Source organism: Notolepis coatsorum (genome assembly GCF_963971535.1).
Source record: "Notolepis coatsorum genome assembly, chromosome: 17".
NCBI classification, from domain to species: Eukaryota; Metazoa; Chordata; class Actinopteri; order Aulopiformes; family Paralepididae; genus Notolepis; species Notolepis coatsorum.
In genome coordinates, this window is record NC_140181.1 from 75,118,806 (window position 1) to 75,143,638 (window position 24,833).

At 43.3% G+C, this 24,833-nt stretch overlaps 1 protein-coding gene across 1 annotated transcript in view; it reads left to right on the forward strand.

Annotated features, from left to right (window-relative positions):
* The first annotated feature begins 3,284 nt into the window (after window positions 1-3,284).
* The window catches only part of LOC311244479 (rho-related GTP-binding protein RhoA-D-like), a 69,379-nt gene continuing 47,830 nt past the window's right edge, over window positions 3,285-24,833 (forward strand). The window contains exon 1 of the mRNA XM_084334017.1: window positions 3,285-3,407. The gene's annotated coding sequence lies outside the window, so the exon portion shown is untranslated. The remainder of the gene's footprint in view (window positions 3,408-24,833) is intronic.

Sequence of the window (24,833 nt, forward strand, 5' to 3'; positions counted from 1 at the left end):
TTGATGGTCAGCCTGTCTATACGGTGCGGAGGATCCTGAGTTGTAGGCGGAGGGGTAGGGGGTTTCAGTTCTTGGTGGATTGGGAGGGGTACGGGGTAGAAGAGCGTTCTTGGGTGCCTCAAAGGGATATTTTAGACCCCAGCCTGATCAATGATTTCCGGCGGCTGCATCCCGAGGCCCCCAGGTGAACGTCTGGTGCCGTTCGTCGGGGGGAGGTACTGTAACGTTCTGGGTTCCCTCTAAGCTGTCAGTCTGGAATGTTTTCACCTGGTGGTTGGTATTTGCATTTTGGTTGTCACGCCCACATTCCTGTTTTTTGTTACTGATTGGTACTCTCCACTGTTGCTGTCACTGTGCTGTCAATTTGCTGTCACTGCTAATTGATTGGAATGTTTGGTTGGTGACTACTTATTCTTTCTCTGTTCCCTTGTTTGTTGTCGAGGCTTCAGAATACCGTTCGTGTGTAAAAGGAGCTGGTCAGAGTTTGCTGAGCCACTCGTGATGCATTTATATTACTTTTGCCTGTTCTCTCTGTTGACGCCCGGCGTCTTTCCTGGATTATCGCTGCTCTGTGTGTTAAAGACACATCCTTAGAAATAGCTACCTATCTCTGTCTCTCCTTGTCTCCTCCACCATGGGACTCACTACTAATCACCCCCATACGTAACACTTTGGGGTATTTTGGGGTATACTTTGGGCTATTTCGTGGTACTTTGGGGTATTTTGGGGTACTTTGGGGTATTTTCTGGTATTTTTTGGTGATTAGTAGGACCCATAAAGGGTCGTACTTTTGCTATATTTCTGAGATGGAAGAACGATGTTTTCGTCACTTTGTTAATATGAGAATTGAAGTTCAGTTCTGAATCTATGATAACCCAGAGACTTGTGACCTCAGATTTGATCCACGGGTTAGTCCTCCCAGGTTCTTTATTAACGTTTCTTCTTCTGTTTTGGGGCCGATAATTAGAATTTCAGTTTTGTTCTCATTTAGTTTCAGGAAGCTCTTACTCATCCATTTATTTATTACCAATAAGCAGTCTGTAATGGAGTTAATATCTGTATCATTTGGTTCAGCAGATATGTACAGTTGTGTATCATTCGCATAGCTATGGAAACCCACATTATGTTCTCTGATGATATCACCCGCAGCGGTAACATGTAAAGGGAGAAGAGTAAAGGACCTAAGCAACTCCCTTGTGTAACTCCATAGTTGTTGTTATATATCTCAGACATGTGGCCTCCTAGTTTAACATAGAATTTCCTCCCTCTGATGTATGTTTTAAACCAGCTTAGCACATGTTCTGAGAAACCGACAAGGTTTTCAAGAGGATCGATTAGAATATCGATTGTATCAAATGCTGCACTGAGATCTAGCAGGATAAGGATGGAGACCTTATTCTTGTCAGAGTTTAGTCTGAGGTCACTGATTATTTTGGTGAGGGCAGTTTCAGTGCTATATTTTCTGAATCCCGACTGTAATTCTTCTAAGATTTTGTTTTCATTAAGAGAGGAATTAATTTGAACTGAAACTATCTTTTCAAGTACTTTACTAATGAATGATAGGTTAGATATTTGTCAATAGTTTGCCATTACATTACTATCCAAGTTAGTTTTTTTTAGTAATGGCTTTACAACTGCCGTTTTAAAGGCATCTGGGAAAATACCAGTTCTAAGGGAAGTGTTTATGATATCTAGCACAGGGCTTGAAACACTATTAAACACCTGTTTAAATAAAGCTGTAGGTATAGGATCAATGTCTGAGGTGGAGGAGTTACATTCTGAGACAGTTTTGCAGAGTACATCTAATGTGATGCATGTGAATCTTCTCATGGTTACATTGCACGGTTTGCTGTAATCAGCTTTATTTCCATCATGAGTAAGGCTGGCCCTGATCAAGGTTATTTTGTTGTTAAATAATAGTGCAAGTTTTTCACACTTAACCGTTGATGACTGAGGAGGTGTAGGGGCAGTGTTAAGTAGTAGATTAACTCATTGGACGCCAGACCCGATGATAGTCTGATTAACTCGCCATCGTCATAGACAGTAGTGAATAGGCTTTAAAGGGACAGTTTTTGACATAACATGGTATGAAATACTTGCCAGTAGTGTAGGCTAATCGATACATTAAGCTTACTTACCGAGACCCATGGTCGTGTTATAGTCATATTTCAAGTGAGCCGGGCCGCTTCAGACAGAAATATTTTGATCCGTTTACATTTACATTTAGCTGACGCTTTTATCCAAAGCGACTTACAAGTTCTGTACAGCAGGTCAGCAGGAAGGGTACAACTCTGGCAGCTAAGTGACAATGTTTGTCAAACAGTGTTGAACTTGGGTGCCACACTGCCACAGTCTTGGGTGCATAGTAGTAAAGACATGTTAGCAGGGGTGCGTTGGTGATTTCAAAGCTGGTTGCACTGTGTTTTAATGATGCCACGTGCATGCACGCTCCCGGCACATCCGTGCATGTGCGTGCGCGTAGAGCCGGTTGCTCTACGTGCAACCCCGTCCCATGCATCAACGCACCCCTGCATATTAGCATAGTAGGTACAGTAGTAATATAGGCAAGGATCCCCACCACAACATGCAAACAAAGGTTTTAACCATCCATCCACAACAGAATACTGTGGTCCAAATGTATTTCCGATACTTGCTTCTTCTTTCAGATCAACTATTTTGTTTATTGAGGAAAGCAGTGCATTAACATATTGCACATCCAGTTCCAAGACTTGAGGAGGTTAATAACACAATAAATGACTAAATGAAAAGAGCATCCACACACTCAGGTCTGAGCAAGCATTTTTTTTTTATTTGCAAGCTTTCAGTTAGAGTGTGTGATGCTCTTTTCATTTTAAGTCTGCTATTTTGTCAGCTGAGTCTGATCGGGTGAGCTGTGTATTAAAAAATAAAAAATGTAAATGTAACCCTACCCCTAATAAAATAAATACAAGCTACTGTACAATACAGAAGATTATTTGTTATTGAATGTGAAAAGCTTAATTTTGTTCTCTGTTCACCTGTACCTCCTCTTGTAAATGTAGGATTATAGCTCTGAATCAGAAAATGTACAGTATATATCCCAATAAAAGCACCTGTGCTGTCATAGTAGTGTCCTGTGAGTTGTGTGTGTGTAGGTATTATCATGTATAATGATGTCATTCTTTTCTAACCGTAAAGGGGAGGGGACTTCTAACGGCTGAAACCTCCGCTCAGCCAATGGCGTGCAGACGCAAGATTCTCAAACGCGTCAAACGGCTCCGTAGACGCGTGTGGGCGGGTCTTGTGAGCTCGTCAGTTGTGTTCCTTCCTTGGCCATAATAGGCTAATTAGAGCTGGAACAAGGAAGGAGTCGCATCTCCAGTGAAAAAGACGGAATTCTCGGATATTAAAAGCACGCGCGGACAGAGGTGAGGCACAATAATGTATTTTTAACACGATATATATTTGTATTTTTATTTATTTTTTTGAATGCGAAGTCGAGTCAGTATTGACAGCAGAAAGTGAGTTTCGGGCTTTGAAGGAAAAGTAGGTGGTGGTCGGCGGACGAAACGGGGCAGGCACGTTGATTAGTCGATAATATCAACAGCTTGGCGAGTTGAGACTTTTGTTTCCAAGTATGATGAGCAATTAGAAATGTTCGCGTGTATCGTGGGCCGTGGCTTTATAACGCGATGGAAATCGTCGCAAAGGGGACACACCTGTTTATTTCCCCAACGCAAGCTTGTTGTTGCGGGTAGTTGAATCATGTTTAGCACTACAAAATGCATCGACCTGGATATTGGTTGTATAACTAATAGTAATTATTAATAGTAGTTTATCATTTGGACCATTTTAATAACTTATTTCAACGACATGCTATGTGGCGATCATTTGAAAGAACAATTTCCTTGCTGTGAAAAGTTTCTCGTTTCAAACCTGTTTTACCAGTGAGATGATCGATGGTATTTGAGGCGTTTCTGATGACGGCGACTTTTCGGAATGCGTTTATTCAGAATAGATGATTACTTAACCCCTTCAGTTTGGCTATTTGGCCAAGACTGCCCTTTTCCCTCGCCTGTCCTGAACATGTAATGGCCTAAAACTGTTCCAATGTCCCGAGGACATTCCTTTCCCCCGAGTCGCCACACCCTTCTCTAGTCTGCTTCTCGGCCACTGTAGTAGACCCGCCTGCCTCGCAGCATGTTGCTCCCGAGCTCCTCGTCTTGGCTTGTTGTCGAACACAACCGAGACGCACTACTTGGGCTAAATCTTATTATGATGTGCAAAACCCCAAAAAACGTTTGTGTACTTCAACTAGGCCACTCCCACCCCGTCGTGTAACGCTCAAAGGACATTGTATGACAGCCACTTGCTGGTAAGGAATGCATAGCGATTCCCCCACAGGTTGTGTGTGTGGCTACTGGCTAGCACAGGAGAGTGATGTCATTGTGGTGGACCGTGGAACAGCTGACTGCTGACCAAGCCATTCACACACAGGTAGTGGACAGAATTGGGACGTTACACTCTCACAACACATACACCGTGACACACGAACGGTGCAGTGGAAGGGAACCTGGAGGAAATCTGCAATCCACAGTAGCCTAAATCAATGGCACAGGAAAGGGGACATCGTGATTTGTGCCATGTTACAGTACATACCAGAGAAGCAAGCTCTCTGTATTACATCATCATCATGTTTTTTTATGTATGGCCACTTTGTTTGCACAGCCCTCTCTCAATCGAGGTCATCTTGAAAGATGGCTGAGTTGCTCATATAGGTCAATGTGAAAGCCTCGTTGATAAATATCCATTAGGGAGGCATGAAGCCCCGGCTCCATACGCTCCTGCATAGCCGGAGGCTATCTCACCCACAAAACCCCCCTCACCACCACCTGAGGTGCACTCTCTCTGGCCCACCTCGTATGGCTGTGCTGTACTTCTCTCTGTGGGGGTGTGTTTGTGCGTAGGAGTGAGCATATGAGACGCTGAACCCAGAACCGGAGTTTTATGTTTGTTCACCGGGTCACAAGAAGAGTCGCTGTAAATATTTGGGAACCTAGGATGAGGTTCTCTCCTCCTCGCAAACCAGTTTTGTACAACAGAAAGCTCTAGTCTAGGAGATGTATAGCTTTAGTTGGATCTCAATGGCTGTTTCTAGTCTAGGAGATGTATGGCTTTAGTTGGATCTCAATGGCTGTTTCTAGTCTAGGAGATGTATAGCTTTAGTTGGATCTCAATGGCTGTTTCTAGTCTAGGAGATGTATGGCTTTAGTTGGATCTCAATGGCTGTTTCTAGTCTAGGAGATGTATAGCTTTAGTTGGATCTCAATGGCTGTTTCTAGTCTAGTATGGCTTTAGTTGGATTCTCAATGGATGTTTCTAGTCTAGGAGATGTATGGCTTTAGTAGAGCCATATGAAATCCGTTTTATTATTTTCCAAATTCCATTTTATTTTTTCCCAAATTCCATTTTTTCCGTTTTAATATTTCAGAATTCTGTATTTTGCCTTTTATGCTCATTTTACCATCAGAAATAGTGTCTAATAAGTGGGAATGAATAAATGTCCACAATTGAATAACAGTCCATTTAATGTTTTTAAGTGCTCAGAAATACAGTTCAATTTTACACAATATTTTTCAATTAATATTGTGACAAAATAAAAATACATATTTCAAGTGTAAACAATAGATACAGCTAGCTACTACTGACATTATCACAATGACAATGTCAGTAACCTAGCTATATCTATTATATTGTGATGAAATATAGTAATGCATAATTTAGGCACCTTTAGTTTAGTTTATTTCGTTTATAAAGGACAGTGTATAATGGAAATCGTTTGCATTAAACAAATGGATGGGTGCACTAGATTTAGCAAGAAGCTATCATTTCCATCTATAGTCCTATGTACTGTAACGTTTCATAGCTATTTAAGTTTATTTAGATTATAAATGGCAGTGTATAATGACAATAGTTTGCATTAAACAAATGGATGGGTGCACCAGATTTAGCTAGAACTTCTAGAAGCTATCATTTCCATATAGTCCTATAACGTTACATAGCTATTTAAGTGTATTTAGTTTATAAAGGGCAGTGTATAATGACAATCGTTTGCATTAAACAAATGTATGGGTGCACTAGATTTAGCTAGAAGCTAAACGTCCTAACGTTATAGCTATTTAATCACAATAGTGTCGCAAGTGTTTTTGCGGGTCCAGTCCACGGAACGTTGACAGAATTAGCAAAACACCTTATCACCGGAGGCATAAAAGTCATTAGGATACTGTTCTGCTCTGAATTGAGGGCTTATTGTGGAATTGTTTAGCTTCTTGACGATGTTAACACTGAAGCAGCCAGACGCTTGAGCACCGCGGCTGTGTTGTGTGTAACACGCTGTAGAGTCCCCGCCTCCCCGGTCGCGTGTGCACCAAACGTTCCACCCAAAAACGAAATTTCAGTCCAGATTAGGCCAAATTCTGCAATATTCCACGTTTTGCAGTCGATTCCATTTTTATTGGTTAATTCCGCGATTCCGTCCGCGATTCCGTGAACGCGGATTTCATATGGCTCTAGGCTTTAGTTGGATCTCAATGGCTGTTTCTAGTCTAGGAGATGTATGGCTTTAGTTGGATTCTCAATGGATGTTTCTTCACAGCAATGTTTGTGAGCGCATCCATAATCAGTAGCCTGTGCAACTCTAAGGGTGTCTTCCCATTAGGAACGGGTGCTCCGCTCCGTCCTTGAGTGCGAACTCCCTCTCCCCCCTCTGGTTTGCGTACACACTGCAGTCTTGGTTCGCTCCCAGCCAGGCACAATTGAGGAGAGCAACTCTCTATAGTCTATATATTTCTGAATAACCAAAACAGTTACACAGGACATTTTCGCTGTACCTCGGGAAGTAATGTACCAGCTAAACCTACACAATGGGTTTTGGATTTCCCTACACTAAAAACATTATGGCCATGACGGATAGACAAAACATAACGAACAACGTAAAAGATAATATGCATATATACTTGATCGCTATAGTCCCGCTGAACACAACTAGTCACAACGTCGGGCTCCCAATAGACCTATCTCAAACCCTGCCCTCTTTTCTTGATCCTCCAATCACAACTGTTGCTTACCTCGGACAAACTGATTGGAGGATCAAGAAAAGAGGGCAGGGTTTGAGATAGGTCCAGGCGGCGTCTATTCGAATACCAACCGGTTCATGCTTCCGTGTTCGCGTTTTGCGCTCTGATTGGCCACTGATGTTTCTGGTCGCACCAATCGTGTGACGGCAAGTTCTTTCGCCGGTTAAGCTTAGGCACTCTTTTGAAGTTGGTTAAGGTTAGAGTTTGTCTTAGAGCAGGGCGATAGAACACCAGCCCTGATTCCAAACTCTAACCTTAACCAACTTCGAAAGAGTCGCCTAAGCTTAACCAGTGATAAACTAGGCGTTAGGTAGTTTGCTGCTGGTCGAGGCGGAAATGGGCGCGTCACGCGATTGGGCGCACATGTCCAGAAACGTTAGTGGCCAATCAGATTAGCAAAACGCGAACGTGGAAGCATGAACCGGTTGGTATTCGAATAGACGCGGCCAGGCGGCCACATTACTGTGGACAACGGCGGGATCACTGGTTGGTTTTGGCCGATTATGCTGTCCACTGCATCAAACCACAGGAAAGATATTGAAGCCTCATCTACTTCACTTATTAGCTCGATATTGTTGACTGATCTGTTGTACCCGTGCACGCACATTTTCTAATAACAGCATTATTAGACATGCAGCCAATCCAACGAAAGACGCGCTGGTTGCGCTGGAGAAAAAACAAATTGGATGTTGCGGTTGTCTTTTGCATGTTATTTGTTCTAAGATGCTAATTCATCTGTATCTGGATAACCAATGCATGGATTTTGTCGAGACGGGTAGCGTTATTTTGGGAAAATTATAGTCTGGTGTAGTTTTCGTCCACGAAAAATGGAGGCTCTAATTATTATTATTCATAGACTCTCTATGAATAATTAGAGCTTCCATTTTTCATGGACAAACTACACCAGACTATAGATATAAATTTTCCCGAAATAACGCTACCTGTCTCGACAAAATCCGTGCATTGGTTATCCAGATACATGAATTATCATTCAGAATAAGTGGCTTTGTACGTGTTTTTGCTTATCTTTTACGGCTTACGTTTTGGGCTATTATTAGAGGCTCCATTTTTCGTGGCAGAAAAATACATCGGTCTATAGAAATAAATGCATTCAAACAAGAAACCAATGTATAGACATAGCATTTGGCAAATTGCCAGGCCTAATGCGAGCCAGGGAAGTCTTGGGACTAGGGCTGGGCGATATGGCCAAAAACGTTATCGCGATAAAATTATAAAATTATTTTCATATAACTCGATATCGATAATTATCGTCGATATAATGTCTGTCAAGTTTAATTAACTTATTATGCCCGGCGCCGATGGACGGGCTATTAATATACTTGTTTTGCTGCTGCGAATGTCTCGAGAGTCGAGTTGATGTCGTCATCAGTCCACGCACATTAGCAGTTAGCCAAAGCAAGCGGAGTATCTCATGACAATGTACTAAATATGACCCTAAAATACTCTGTTCCGCCCCAATACATTGCAACGACGTCCACCGTATACCCCACACTACTATAACAGTTACCCTCAGAATTCAAAACACACACCAACTCGGCAGGTAAACTGTAAAATAGCGCCGTGCAAGCTAATTAGCCTAGCCAGCCTGGTTTACTGAGTCCTACCTCCGGGTCTACTTCCGGGTCTCCTTCCGCTGTCGGCCATCTCCTTCACTGATTGGTTGTTAGTGCGTGTGCTCATATCCAAGCTTGGAAAATCGATATATCGAAACTTTGCGACCACGTTTCATGTTTATTTCGAGGAAATAATTTATCGTGATAGTTATCGTTATCGTTTTATCGCCCAGCCCTACTTGGGACGCAGCTTCATCTCAAAGTTTCCATCATCCACTGAGCCGTGAGGCTCAACATGCTTGTTTGGTTGAGGTCTGAACTCTCCAAATTGCCCATAATATAGTTTTTGTGGGTACTATTGTCCAGTTGTAGCTGTATGTTTTTATCTGCCCAAAATTCAAGCAAGCATGAAGGCATTACAGCTTTGCTTGCACACCACGCCCCGCTCCGTCATCGGGAACACTGGTGCGCACCCGAGACCACCTATTCCAGCGGTCCCGTCTTGGACCGAATCAGCGTCCCCGGTGACGGGGGGGGGGGGGGTGTTCTCATCACACTCTATTTTGGTGTGATCGTGTTCTGATTCGACCCCGAATGGCTAGTGTGAAAGCCCCCTAAGGGACCCTCCTCCAGGTCATTGATGTCACGGTCACCTAGGAGACTAATGAGCTGACTTTGCTCAGAGAAAACGGCGAAATAACCTGTGTGCACGTTCGCCCCTAAACTCTTTGATGTTGATCAAAACCTCTGTGTGGCAAACAGAGCCTGCTGGCTACAGTGCAGTGCAGCACTAGTGAGCAGCCACTCTCTGACTCCAAAGATCCGCTGGAAAAATCTGAATCCTTTTCTACTCAGCTGAGGCCTAGTTTCCTGTAGGGATATTATTAGTAATAGCAGCACGGCCCGAAGACCGCTTTGGAAAGCTCCACTTTTTTCTCGACTCCTATTCGGAGCAACTTCCCCACACCTCCTGTGTCTTAAGTCACAGATGGGACTGGTGCAAGTGACATGATGTCGCTGTCACTGGTGACGACCTAGAGAGACAGAGCGAGAGAGGGAGTGTGGCACTGTGGCACCCTGAAGACATAGAACATTAGTTCCCTAATGGTGACATCACACTGCAACACAGGAAGAGAGGAGAGGAGAGGAGAGGGACATACTGGGAACGTTAGCCTGGAGGAGAGGAGGTAGAGCTGAGAGCAGAGGGAGAGATGACAGAGAGGGAGGGATATAAGGGAGGATGGAAAACTGGGTACAATCCGGTTGGCAGCATAGCACACTCAGAGCCATCAGGGGTACACACTAGTACACGCAGCACCAGCCTTTGCTGCCTCATTAGCAGCTGCTTCCCCCATAACTAATTCATCCACTTATTTATTTCATCATGGAATATTAATCAAAGGAGTTCCATTTATATACGTTTGAGTTTCTCCACATCTGCTGCTTGTGTTTTACAACTCTCTTTCTCTTGCTTTCTCTCTCATCCTAGTTCTCTCTCTCCCCGTTCCTCCTCCCTTCCCTCCATCGTTGTCTGTCTGTTTGAACCTCAAGTGAAGGCCCGAGGGTGGATGAATGGATAAATCTGTGATATTTTTCTCTGGTCCTCTCTGTGCTCTGAGCTGCGGTTGAGCGCTGTGATAAATTGGGATTTTGGCGGGGGGGGGGGGGGGGGGGGGGGGGGGGGGCGGTTGTCTCAGTGGTTCTGTCCTGTTTCAGATTTCTGTTTGGCTCTCTGGCTCTGCCTGCTGGTCCCTTATCTGCCCACACCCTAGCCTGGATGGATCCTTCTAACCGGTGTAAAGGGGCCAACTCCAGTCAGGCCCAATGATTTTCAACCATGTACTTCAAGTCTTATCTTATATGTTCAGAGACTGCAGATAAGCTACCATTCTAAATACATACTGTACTCTTATTTCCATGCATTTATTTACTTTGCTTATGAAACCTCACACACCAACAGCAACCAATAGACTGGGTTAAACACAAGTACAAAAACATGCATGACGGCATTGGGACAAAGGGGATTCTTTTTCGCAAGTATTGTTTGCGTGCATTTCACTACCTGATTTATATACTGAACTGAACGCTGTGAGGCAGGATCGATGTTGGCAGTAAGGGACCAGGGGAACGAGACGGGACTGAGCGGCTGCGCTATCTTTGATCTGGTCAGGTCAGCCTGTGTTTAATGTGCGCCTCCGGCTGTACCCGAATGGGCTGAAACGTGTAGGACTTGTACTTTTTTTTTATTCTTTTTTACGTGAACTTCCTAGGTATAGCCGCGCACACACACATTTACACACAAATCTCAATGGTGCTTTGGGCTGCTTTTAATCCGTCCGTGGCCCGAGTGGAAAAAGCGTGCGGAAAGATAAAAGGGGGGTGCTGGGTTGTGTGTTTAGGGGATAAGGGTGAGTGAGGGGGTGTTGGAAGTGGGTGAGACATTCCTCATAGCTTACGGTACCTCCTCCCTCCGTTTTCCAAGTCACGCGCACGCACACACAAACTCACACAATCGCACTGTTGGTCAGTGTTGCGTGTGAACTTCCAGTGACCCATTGTCGGTTGTCATCGTGACGGTATTGGCTGCCGTCACTAATCAGGCTCTCAATGGTTGCTGACGGTGACTAATTAATTTCCCTCTGATGGTTGGGTACCGTTTTTGAACCACATTTGAACTGATACCGGTACCAGTTCCTGGAATTCGGTTTTCGGAAAGTTCTCATGGCTTAATGTCTTTGTCCGAGAATAACTCATTTACATAATTAATGTTGGATTATTATTTCTATAAATTAATTATGTCAACTATTCTTTTGGAGTGGTAAAAAGAGAAAAAATCTAACCGGAACCTCCGGATTGCCAGACGACTGCTCTACTTCCCCGAGCCAGTGCTGTCACCCCAGAGCTCAACAGAGCAATTGTTTACGTTTATAACCCGGGAATTATTATGCCAATTTAACCATGTTGATGGACGACAGACTACATGTGTAATGTTATTCCAACAATAGTCGCCTGGGGGGGGGGCAGGTGGCGCACGGAGATTACGTTCGTCACCAACACCGGGAGACACTAGGATTCGCCTGTTCAAATCCAGCTCCCGGATTTATTTTTCTCCTGTCCATTTATTTTGTTTGCTTTCTAATTTAAAATACAGTTTGAAACCGTCTGTACACAGTAGGCTATGTGTGCTAGCAGAACTAGACTCCAGTCACGAGTCACCGTGCACATGTGCGGTGGTTTGTCCACCAAAAAAGCGCCAAAAGATCAAAAATAAACTAGCAGAGCCAGAACTGTTCAACTCCCCTGGAGCCACAGCCAGCAGAGAAGCCGGTTTACTTTAGCTTTTAAACCAGCTGCAGCCTGAGAACTGGAGTGTGAGGGGATGTAACACTAAAGATGGCGGCAATGACAAAGAATTGCTGCAAAATAAACATACATCTGTTGTTAAAATTTTATTTTTATTATACTTATAACAATTCGATAATTATCGATATCGAGAAATATGATAACATTATCATATCGTTATCGTAGGGCTGGGCGATAAAACGATAACGATAACTATCGCGAAAAATTATTTCCTCGAAATAAACATGAAACGTGGTCGCAAACTTTCGATATATCGATTTTCCAAGCTTGGATATGAGCACACGCACTAACAACCAATCAGTGAAGGAGATGGCCGAGAGCGAATGAGACCCGGAAGGAGACCCAGAGGTAGGACTCACTCAACAACAAGGCTTGCTAGGCTAATTAGCTTGCACGGCGCTGTTTTATATATTTACGTGCCGAGTATGTGTGGCGTGAATTCTGAGGCCACGTTTATAGTAGTGTGGGGTATACAGTGGACGTCGTTTCAATATATTGTGGCGGAAGAGAGTATTTTAGTGTCATATTTAGCACATTGTCATGGAATACATCGCTTAGAAACAACAGGCTGGCTAGGATAACGAGCTTGCACGGCGCTGTTTTATATATTTACGTGCCGAGTATGTGTGTGGCGTGAATTCTGAGGCCACGTTTATAGTAGTGTGGGGTATACAGTGGACTTCGTTTCAATATATTGTGGCAGAAGAGAGTATTTTAGTGTCATATTTATTACATTGTCATGAGATACTCCGCTTGTCGGCTAACTGCTAACGTGCGCGGACTGATGACGACATCAACTCGACTCGAGACATTCGCAGCAGCATAAGAAGTTAATTAAACTTGGACATTATATCGACGATAATTATCGATATCGAATTATATGAAAATAATTTTATAATTTTATCGCGATAACGTTTTTAGTCATATTGCCCAGCCCCCACCGTGTCCACCGTGCTTTTTTAAACTCCGATCGTCGTGAGCCATATCGGCCGATACCGATCCGATACCGATTGTTTTTGATTAAAAAGAAATTAAAAATTATTTTATATAAAAAGTTTTTTTTTTGTTTTTGTTTTTTATAAAATATATATATTATATAATTAGACTTGTACTTGTATTATCTGCGAGACATCGCCACCACGTTTAAGTCAAAATGCTCGCTATCTGCAAACAGCTCCACTGTCTGTGTGTACTCTAGTAGCCTCCAGCTCCAAAAAGGATTCTCCGGCGCTGCAGCGGGACCCTATTGGTAACGTTATGGTTCTTTGGTCATTTCACATTCAGCAAGCCCTCAGCTCGAATACGCATTAAATCAATGTTATAAGACATTGATATCAAGAGCTATCTGTAGCTACTGCTAGCCGGCTAGATGACGTTAAGACAGAACTTTAGTTCAATGGGACATTTCGTTTTGAACAGTAAACTAACGTCAGCTAACGCAAGCTAACGGAGGTATGAACATGGACTACTGGACTTTCTGGATCATTTGTTGATATCAGGAGCTATCGGTAGCTAGCCGGCTAAATACCGTTAGACAATGCCTACTAAACGTGAATAGTTGACTGGGTAATTTTGTTTAAACCGTAACGATAGCTAGGTAGCTAACGTTAGCTCAGGTCGAATGCACTACAGACTCGAGCAGGGGAGCCTCCTCTCAGTCCTCAGTGTTTACAAACTCTACACGGGGGCGGGCGGGGCTAGGGACGAGGAGCAGCGACAGTTTGCAGGTCCTGTGTGTCTGAGACGGACAGCGAGTGAGAGCTTCGCTTGATCGGTTTCCGCTATCGGCGAATATGACTCATTATCGGAATTCACAGATTGCATATTTATACTGAGTATCGGCCGATAACGATCGGTGGCCGATCGATCGGGGCATCCCTAATTGGCTGTATCAGGGGGTGGGGAAAAAGCTGAAGGGTGGGTCCTGGGTGTTGTGGACAGCGACCCCTACAGTTCGGTCGGGGCGCCTGCTCAGCGAGGGTTGGAACTGAGGAGAGATAGTGTGGCCTCCCACACGCTACACTCTCCCCGGTGAGAACCTGCGCGGCCAGGTTGGCCTGCCCCAGGCTGCACATGCGTCGGAGGAAAGCATGTGACAGTCTCCGGTCTCCCGGACCAACAGTAGGGGAAAGTACGCAACAACCAGGAAGGGTGGGATGGGAGAAAAATCAGGAAAAAGGAGGGGAAGATAGATAATAAAAAAAAAAAAAAAAAGAAAAAAAAACAATAGTCGCCTAGCCAGTGGCGGCTGGTCCATAGAGGGAGATAGGGCGCCACCCTCTGGTGCAAAGTGGTTTTGGATTGTTCTATTATAGTAGATTTTGACCGCTAAATGTATAATAATTTTTTTTTAAATAAATAATCATTTCGAATAGGCTTGGGCGGTATGACGGTATTACGGTATACCAGGGTATTTAGAAATCCCGACGGTATTGAAAATCAATACCGTCCGTCACCGTCAAAATCACAGATGCGCTTCAGCTTCTATTACAGTGAAACAGAGTTTTGAGTGTAGTGCACACACACGCCAGCAGAGGGCGAGACCAGGCGTCCTCACTAGTGGAGCGAGTGGGTCACAACAGTGTTCACGTTTTATGGTAATGTTGCGACAGTGCTGTGAAAATACCGTAAAGCGTTGTGCTGCGTCCCCAACCGACCTGTAGGAGTCGCTGTCCACAACGTCCAGATTACCACCCATCGACTTCCACCCCCTAACTCTGCCAATTGAGTTAGTATGACAGCTGGCCCAAGCCGGAGGCAACGCCGACAGCCGGAGTCGAACCCGGTGTCTCTTGCGTAGGTGACAAGCGCAATGTCCGCTGCGCCACCCAGCCGCACCTTTCTCCTCCTTTTTCTGTGATTTTTCTCCCATCCCAATTTCCTCTCGTGCCAATTCTCCCTCCCCTGTCCTGATCGTTGCTCGCATGTGCCCTCCACTGGCCGGTCGTAGGGAGGATAGAAGCCCATCACATGTCCCCTCCGATACATGTGGAGGCAGCCAGTCACTTCTTTTCACCTGCCAGTGCGGACTCTCAGGCTGCGGTTACACCTTTCGTATCATTGTCATACGCGTTTCGCAGCGACGTCCTGCGCCTCGAGTCACACTTTCGTTTTTTTTTTTGTTTTTGTCACCTGAGCACACTGATGTAGTACACTGCCAAAGCAGTAGGTGGCAGTAGGTGGCGAACATGAAGGCAATTTCAACCAAACTTGAATGTGCCAATACACTTCCTGGAAGCTCCAGCAAAGAAAATGTCAACAAGGCAGACGCCTATGGGCGCCACCATCTTGCCTATTTACTCAATGCAGCTATTCTTTTTCAGCAAAGCCTAATAAAAGTGCAATAAACAAAACGGATACATTCACTGTGTGTTCTGCCTGTCATTTGTTGATGAAACAAAACTAACATCAACACAAGTGACCACCAAGAGCGGATAGTTTAGTCTAAAAAAAGATCGGTAGCATTGTTAGCTGCATGCTAACGTCAATGGAATTTGCCATTATAACAGTATAGCATTGTGGCTAGAAGCTAACGTTAGCTCACGCTACTTAGCCAGCACCAAACTGATGATATCGGGAGCTATCAGTGGTTAGATAACATTAGAGACAACGCTGTGTGTATTAAACAAAGGTGAATAGATGACTGGGCCATTTTGTTTAATGCTTGTTAAGTTGAAAGAGGAGCTTTGAGCTAACAGGGTTTGATGGCTAACACTAGCTCATGTTATCCAGTGGCAGTGCCAATCGGTAATGCTAGCAGAATGAATGGATGTAAACTTTATTTAACATATTGCATATGGGTACAATACAATACGGCTCAATACAAACAATTGTTAAGGGAATGCAGACTGTTGTAGCTTGGACTGGGGTCCTTATAACAATAACTTGACAACACATAGTAGCTGCAGCTATTTGGTTTGGGACAGTGTCACCGGAAGGGCACGCAGATGGTATCTACTGCGCATGGGCGTTTTCGCAACAACGGCTCCGTGCAGACTACACGCTGTTGTCGGCGCGTATTTTAGCGTTTCTCGAAAACGCAAACACAATTTAGCGTTTCAGCCGTATCCACAAAAAAACGCCAAAACGCATTTCTGTGTAATAGGGACATGAAACGTATTTAAAAACGTATAAAAAAACGCCACAAATACACTAGTCTAACCATGGCCTCATTGGCGAAATGTAACGTGTGGGAGGCTCACACTGCCCCCGCCATCTCCTGTCTTTGCTGTACAGGTGCCCTGACCGACCTGTAGGAGTCGCTGTTTACAACGACCAGATCAACTCCCCTCCCACTGACTGCCAATTGAGTCAGTATGATGGCCAGCCCAAGCCGGAGGCAACGCTGACAGCCGGATTCGAGACCGGTTTCTCTTGCGTTGGTGACGAGCGCAATGTCCGCTGCGCCACCCAGCCGCCCCCACCAGTGCATACTTAAAAAAAAAAATTATATTATATAAATTATAAAACATGATAAATTTTTTACAGATACTGTTTTATATTGTTTTTTTAGTAATAACTAGAAAGTAATGGTATTTATTCAACAACAGGTGATTGTATAGATTAGTATCATTAATTGACAACTGTGCTCAATGAGTTAGGGCAGTGGTTCTAAAACTTTTTACACCAAGTACCACCTGAGAACGTAGCTGGCTCTCCAAGTACCACCATATGACCGGCGTTAAAATACAGTCTATTCAGCTATGCACAGTTCACGCAGGAGGCAAATGTATTCCTAATACCATTATTTATTGTTAACTTTTGTCAGACACAGCCACAATGTACAAAGGGATAGCACTAGAACTAGCAAACGCTTCCACACAACTCATACAATGCAAGGGGCATTGAGAACATAATAACTAACATTCTCACATAGCAAGTGAGAAAATTAAGAACGACTGTATTTCAGCAAATGTACTTAATTCTCTCTCTCTCTCTCTCTCTCTCTCACACAGCAAGCAATTGTCGGTCATTCTCTCTCACACTCTCTCACACACACACGCACACACAATTATTTTGTTACAAAAACTTAATTTCCTGCATTCTGGTGCAGGAATTTTTGAATTTTTACCCTTTAAATGCCAATGTTTGTGATGGGCATCACAAATTATTGTAAAAAATAAAAATAAAACACATATTCAATTAGGGCTGGGCGATATGGAAAAAAATCATATCGCGATAACGATATGATAATTAAATTTTATTTCTCGATATCGATAATTATCAAATTGTTATAAGTATTAAAAAAAAAAAAAAAAAAAAAAAAAAAAAAAAACAGATGTATGTTTATTTTGCAGCAATTCTTTGTCGTTGCCGCCATCTTTAGTGTTACATCCCCTCACACTCCAGTTCTCAGGCTGCAGCTGGTTTAAAAGCTAAAGTAAACCGGCTTCTCTGCTGGCTGTGGCTCCAGAGGAGTTGAACAGTTCTGGCTCTGTTAGTTTATTTTCGATCTTTTGGCGCCTTTTTGGTGGACAAACCACCATGTGCACTGTGACTCGTGACTGGAGTCTAGTTCTGCTAGCACACATAGCCTACTGTGTACAGACTGTTTCAAAATGTATTTTAAATTAGAAAGCAAACAAAATAAATCTCAATTTGGTCAGTATTGTCATTTGGACAAGCAAAGCCATTACTTTAAGTTGCAGGCAAGAAAGACAAGTCTGTCCACTGCCCTGTTGCAGGTCACAAAAAAAAAAAAAAAAAAAAAACGATTTTTCGATTTTTTTTTAATTTCGATATTCGATATCGATTATTAAAATATATCGCGATATTTATCATTATCGTTATATCGCCCAGCCCTATATTCAATACATTTTTTAATGTTAGCTTTTAAATACCAGTTTGTGTGATGGCATCACAAATTATTGTTAAAAAAAACACACAAAGTAAAATATTTACAATATATCAAATGCAAAGTACATTTTTCTGGGGGGGATTATTACAGGCTAGGCATGTGTCAATGATTAGCAGCAACACATATTTTGATGGATTTTTTGTAATGTCAGATTTAACACCAACTCTTTTCAGAAAAGTGGGAGTATTTCATTTTTTATCTGACATTACAAGAAATCTAAAAATAAATGGTTATGATCAGGGCTGAAGTTGAATTAAAGATTTATGACTGTTTAGACTGCATTACTCTCTGTCACAGTGATCTCCTGGTTGTTCCCCACTTAGATTATATAACTATCGCGCTGCCGCAACCAGAAACACTGGCCTGGCCTGCTTTCTAAGTTCAGTGGCCTGACTGCAAATTTTTTTTTTTTTTTTTTTTATTTAGCTATTTTGGAAATGTTTTTAAGTACCACCAGCAGTACCACAAAGTACCACTAGTGGTACGCGTACCACAGTTTGAGAACCACTGAGTTAGGGCATTTGCCATGTTGTATGGCAAAACACACGGAACTGTTGTTGGGACTTTGGTTCTGCACGGCAGGGCTCGAGACTAACGATGTCCCGTCGTCCCGGGGACGATCAAATATTGATTTGGGACGAACAAAAATCATTGCCGGGACACAAACGGGACGAAGAGGATTTTTTTTTTCACAGGAAATGTCAATTAGCCGACTGTCAGTGCGCGCACATATTGCTGTCAAACGGTGCGTGTCTCGTGCCGACTTAGTTGACAGAGAGACGGCAACATTATCATGTGGGGTTCACTGAAGTCTAAACGTTGCGTGATTTGCCGAATCCAATGACTATCTCCGCCGTCCCAACGCAGCGATACGCTAATCCAGCATCAAGCTCCCGCCCACCATTCTGATCAGCAAACCACAGGTCGCGCTGCAGCAGCCCCAAATTGATCTCGACATCGGAAAAGAAAGAAGTAAAAAAATGCCAGGAACTGGTGATACTTGCTGTGTGCGTGAACATAATCCCTTGGACATGAACTGACGGTACGTTTTTATTGATATATCATTGGGATCCCCCTCCGAAATTGGTCAACACGTCACCATGCATTTTGGCCGGAGTTTAAAAAAGCACGGTGGACACGGTGGGGGCTGGGCAATATGACTAAAAACGTTATCGCGATAAAATTATAAAATTATTTTCATATAATTCGATATCGATAATTATCGTCGATATAATGTCCAAGTTTAATTAACTTCTTATGCTGCTGCGAATGTCTCTAGTCGAGTTGATGTCGTCATCAGATGCACGTTAGCAGTTAGCCGACAAGCGGAGTATCTCATGACGATGTAATAAATATGACACTAAAATACTCTCTTCCGCCACAATATATTGAAACGAAGTCCACTGTATACCCCACACTACTATAAACGTGGCCTCAGAATTCACGCCACACACATACTCGGCACGTAAATATATAAAACAGCGCCGTGCAAGCTCGTTATCCTAGCCAGCCTGTTGTTTCTAAGCGATGTATTCCATGACAATGTGCTAAATATGACACTAAAATACTCTCTTCCGCCACAATATATTGAAACGACGTCCACTGTATACCCCACACTACTATAAACGTGGCCTCAGAATTCACGCCACACACATACTCGGCACGTAAATATATAAAACAGCGCCGTGCAAGCTAATTAGCCTAGCAAGCCTTGTTGTTGAGTGAGTCCTACCTCTGGGTCTCCTTCCGGGTCTCATTCGCTCTCGGCCATCTCCTTCACTGATTGGTTGTTAGTGCGTGTGCTCATATCCAAGCTTGGAAAATCGATATATCGAAACTTTGCGACCACGTTTCATGGTTATTTCGAGGAAATAATTTTTCGCGATAGTTATCGTTATCGTTTTATCGCCCAGCCCTACGATAACGATATGATAATGTTATCATATTTCTCGATATCGATAATTATCGAATTGTTATAAGTATAATAAAAATAAAATTTTAACAACAGATGTATGTTTATTTTGCAGCAATTCTTTGTCATTGCCGCCATCTTTAGTGTTACATCCCCTCACACTCCAGTTCTCAGGCTGCAGCTGGTTTAAAAGCGAAAGTAAACCGGCTTCTCTGCTGGCTGTGGCTCCAGGGGAGTTGAACAGTTCTGGCTCTGCTAGTTTATTTTTGATCTTTTGGCGCTTTTTTGGTGGACAAACCACCGCACATGTGCACGGTGACTCGTGACTGGAGTCTAGTTCTGCTAGCACACATAGCCTACTGTGTACAGACGGTTTCAAACTGTATTTTAAATTAGAAAGCAAACAAAATAAATGGACAGGAGAAAAATAAATCTCAATTTGGTCAGTATTGTCATTTGGACAAGCAAAGCCATTACTTTAAGTTGCAGACAAGAAAGACAAGTCTGTCCACTGTCTCTGGTTTTAAAACTGCCCTGTTGCAGATCAAAAAAAATAAATTTATATATAAAAAAAAATATATAGATTTTTCGATTTTTTAAATTTCGATATTTGATATCTGTAACTGAGGGGTACAATTCCCTGACTGTATTGATAAGTATGGTATCATTAAACCACTACCGCTTTATGTACTTTAATTACTGGCCATACAGTACATGATATATAAATATGATGAACACTTCCCACAATGAATCGGTTCCACACCAAATGGTAATTAAGTATTTATTGCAGCAAAAGGTACATAATATACTTCTCTGTATTTTGGATGCGCTTATAAGGCAAAGGAATGTGCGTAGGCAAATCAATAATGAATGTCCATTCTCTGGTTACGCAGGAGGTAATTATACAACCTGAATCTTAGGGAATTATATCTATGGTACACTAGTAATATATAGCGGGAGATACTGGAAGGGTCCCCCTGGTTGTAAGCCAGCAGGGGTAGAGGATCTGTCGGTAGTAGAGAGTCTGGTCAACGATGACTAAGGAGACTCCAAGTACAGGAGACGGTGCAATAGTCTCTTGATCCACAGACTAATACAGCTGTTCTCCGTAGACTGTAGCTCCACAGTGAAGAAAGCTAGCCGGCCTCAGGCTCTCTGAGGCGCCGACTCGACCTGGCTCCTCACAGGGTAAATCCCACACGTGTAGGCGTCGGCGATTCTCCGCTCCATAAATCACAGGACCAAAGCAAATATAATCCAGCCGCAAAGGGCTATGTAGTCGTCGGGTAGATTAATCCAGTGTACATGTCCACACGGTTCTCGTCTAGGTCTCCTCGGGTGAAAGCGCCATGAAAGCAGCCCAGCCTGGATAAGCACTCTAGCTGGTACGAGGAAGCGTTGGTGATGCTGGTCACTGTAGAACTTTAGCCGCACGATACACTATACACAAATAGACTATTACTGACTTAATAGAAATATGTCGCACTCGACGGTATAGCGCCAAACTCTGACAATTCAGTTATTAATTCGCACGCGGTCTCAATGCTCTATTTGGGGCCAAACAGGCCATACTTCACCGCACGGAGTATCGTGGGTGAGGCTTCAACTTATTGGGTAACTCTAAGACTTCTGACTAAGTGCTTCTGTATTCACCTGCGCCATATTTATATGCACGGCGAACAAACTAGTGCCAACCTCATTTCTGTCTCGTAGCCCTGGGCAAGGCCGGGCATGCACAGACATGTCTTGACGGTGACTTTGAACCTGACTCCGGAGGCACGGCTCTGGCGCCTGTGGACCGCTGTCCAATAGGAGAATGAAATATTATGGTCTGGGCTAAAGGGATATTCCGTGTATATGTACAAGGAATATACAAGGGATATCAAACGATATACAAATACTATGCAATATATATCAATCAATAAATATATATATTCGGTTTAATCTGATCCTTTGCAACAATATCGATTATTAAAATATATCGCGATATTTATCGTTATATCGCCCAGCCCTAGGTGGACACCTTACGTGTTTATAATGAATGAATGGTAAAACGGATTATATTGAAACATAGTGCGAGCACTCACAACAACTATTCACACAATTTAAAACGGCCCATATTTATTATAGTTGACAGTCGCACGAGACCACTATACAAGAACCGCGAAAATATCAGTGTTATAAAAATAGGGCGGTTAGGTGGCGTAGCGGAGATTGCGTTCGTCACCAACCCCGGAGCTGTGAGCTGGATTCGCCTGTTCGAAACCAGCTCACAGCTCCGGGGTTGTCACCAGCTTGGCTGGCCGTTCACACTAATACAATTGGCTGTATTAGAGGGTGGGAGAAGCTGGCGGGGTGGGTCCGGGTCGTTGTAAACAGCGACTCCTACAGTTCGGTCGGGGCGCCTGCTAAGCGCGGATAGGACCTGAGTGGGATAGTGTGATCCTTCCACACGCTACGCCCTCTCAGGGAGGATCCGCGCTGCCAGGTGAAAAGAAGCGGTTGATTGGCTGGACGTGTGTCGGAGGAAGCACGTGATGGCCTCCACTCTCCCAGATGATCTGACTGGGGGGGGGTAAGTGCGCAGCGACCAGGAAGGGGATTGGGAATTGGCATACGACTAACATTGGGATGGGAGAAAAATCGGAGGAAAATGGAGGGGGAAAAAGATCAATTAAAAAAAAAGAAAAAAAAAGATTTTATAAAAATAAACGCTATACTGGCATCCTCTCAGTGAAGAGAGCACCGCAAATATGCTGCGCTATTTGAAGAGGATAAACACAGCAGAAGAAGATGGAGAACAGACACACACTGACCAACAGGGAACTGCATCCAACAATACAAACCCTGACTCTAACGTAAGGACACATTTAAATAACGGAAGTGTAATGTTATCCGCAACGCCCCAACCCTGGACACTAGGGCTGGGCGTTATGGCCTAAATATGATATCACGATATTTTCTGACCTTTCGGCGATGCACGATACACATCACGATGTTTTCTTTTTTTCCCCAAACAATTCATTATGAGGCTTACCAAGACAGTATTTGAGTTTGCAAGCTAACATTAAAGACAAAATAATATACCCATGCATTTAGCATTTTTATATTATATATTAGATTTAGATTATTGGATTATCAAATTATATATTGCATATATTTAGCAATGAGATATTATATGATTTAGATATGAAATATGATTAATTGAAAATGGGGGACCCTGATGTAAACAAGACGAAAGTCTTTCTCTGGTCTGCATCCCCTTAACAATTGTATGTATTGACTGAGCTGTACTGTACCCAGGGAGCGAAATTAACTTTTTGACTCACCGGCCAGTGGCGGGTAGATGGGAAGAATCTACCCGCCAAGCATATTTCTTACCTGCCAAATTTGTTTGATTAAAAAAATATATATATATATTTTATATTTTTTTTTTTAAATAAAATATATATTATATAATCATACTTGTAGTTGTATTATCTGCGAGACATCGCCACCACGCAATAAGTCAAAATGCTCGCTATCTGCAAACAGCTCCACTGTCTGTGTATACTTGAGTAGCCTCCAGCTCCAGCAAGGATTCTCCGGCGATGCAGCTAGACCCTATACTAATACTCTACATTCAGCATGCAAGGATTCTCCGGCGCTGCAGCTGGACCCTATTGGTATAATATTGCGGTTCTTTGGTCTAATCACATTCATCAAGCCCTCAGCTAGAATACGTGTTGAATCAATGTTATAAGACATTGATATCAGGAGCTATCTGTAGCTACTGCTAGCCCGCTAGATAACGTTAAGACAATTTAGTTTACTGGGATATATAGATCTAACGTGACAGCTAGCTAACGAGGGAACGGAGGTATTATGCACTCGAGTCGACTATTGCTGGAGCATTTGTTGCTATCGACAGTAGCTAGCCAGCTAGATACCGTTAGACAATGCCTCGTCATGTATTAAACTAAAAGTGAATAGTTGACTGGGTCATTGTTTAAACAGTAACGGTAGCTCATGTAGGTCCGATCTAGACTAGAGCAGACTGCTACCATTCTGAGAGCTTAACGTTAGCACTACAGCTGCGGGCGAGCTGCTATCATTCTGAGAGCTTAACGTTAGCACTAGATGCTGCGGGCGAGCTGCTATCATTCTGAGAGCTTAACGTTAGCACTAGATGCTGCGGGCGAGCTACTATCATTCTGAGAGCTTAACGTTAGCACTAGAGCTGCGGGCGAGCTGCTATCATTCTGAGAGCTTAACGTTAGCACTAGAGCTGCGGGCGAGCTGCTACCATTCTGAGAGCTTAACGTTAGCACTAGAGCTGCGGGCGAGCTGCTATCATTCTGAGAGCTTAACGTTAGCAGTGGCACTAGAGCTGCGGGCCGCTCTGTGTTGATACGAGCAGAAGCCAATAGTATCCCGCTGCAGGGCTGGCCCGGCTGGGCGGATATGACTCGTTGCCACGTTTTTTTTCAAAATAAGAATATCATACGAACCGAATGCTGCTAACTGCCGGAGCCATCGATATTATGACTCTAGCTGCGCTTGGGCCGGAAATGAGACCCGCACAGATTTTCAAAATAAGAGTATCGTTATGAACTACACGTCTACACGCCACACGGCGGGCAGGGCTCTCAGTGGCAAGCGCCAAAGGTAAAAACTGACCGCCCCTGGCGGGCGACGGGCTTTAATTTTGCCCCCCGACTGTACCCATTCTGCAATATGTTAATAAAGTTTTAAATCAATCAATCAATAGCATTTTAATGAAACTACTGTATATTTGTATGTCTCTAAATGTTTTGATGAATTGAAAATGGAGGACCCTTATGTAAAAAAAGTCGAAAGTCTTTTTCTAGTCTTCATCCTCCAGTCCACTGTTGTTGTATTGAGCTGTACTGTATTGTACCCAATTCTGAAATCGTTAATAACATTTTCAATCATTCAGCCGGCAACAGAATAATTTTGATTGACAGTCGAGTCTTCTAATTACGTCACACTGTTTGCACCCGCCCTGCTGT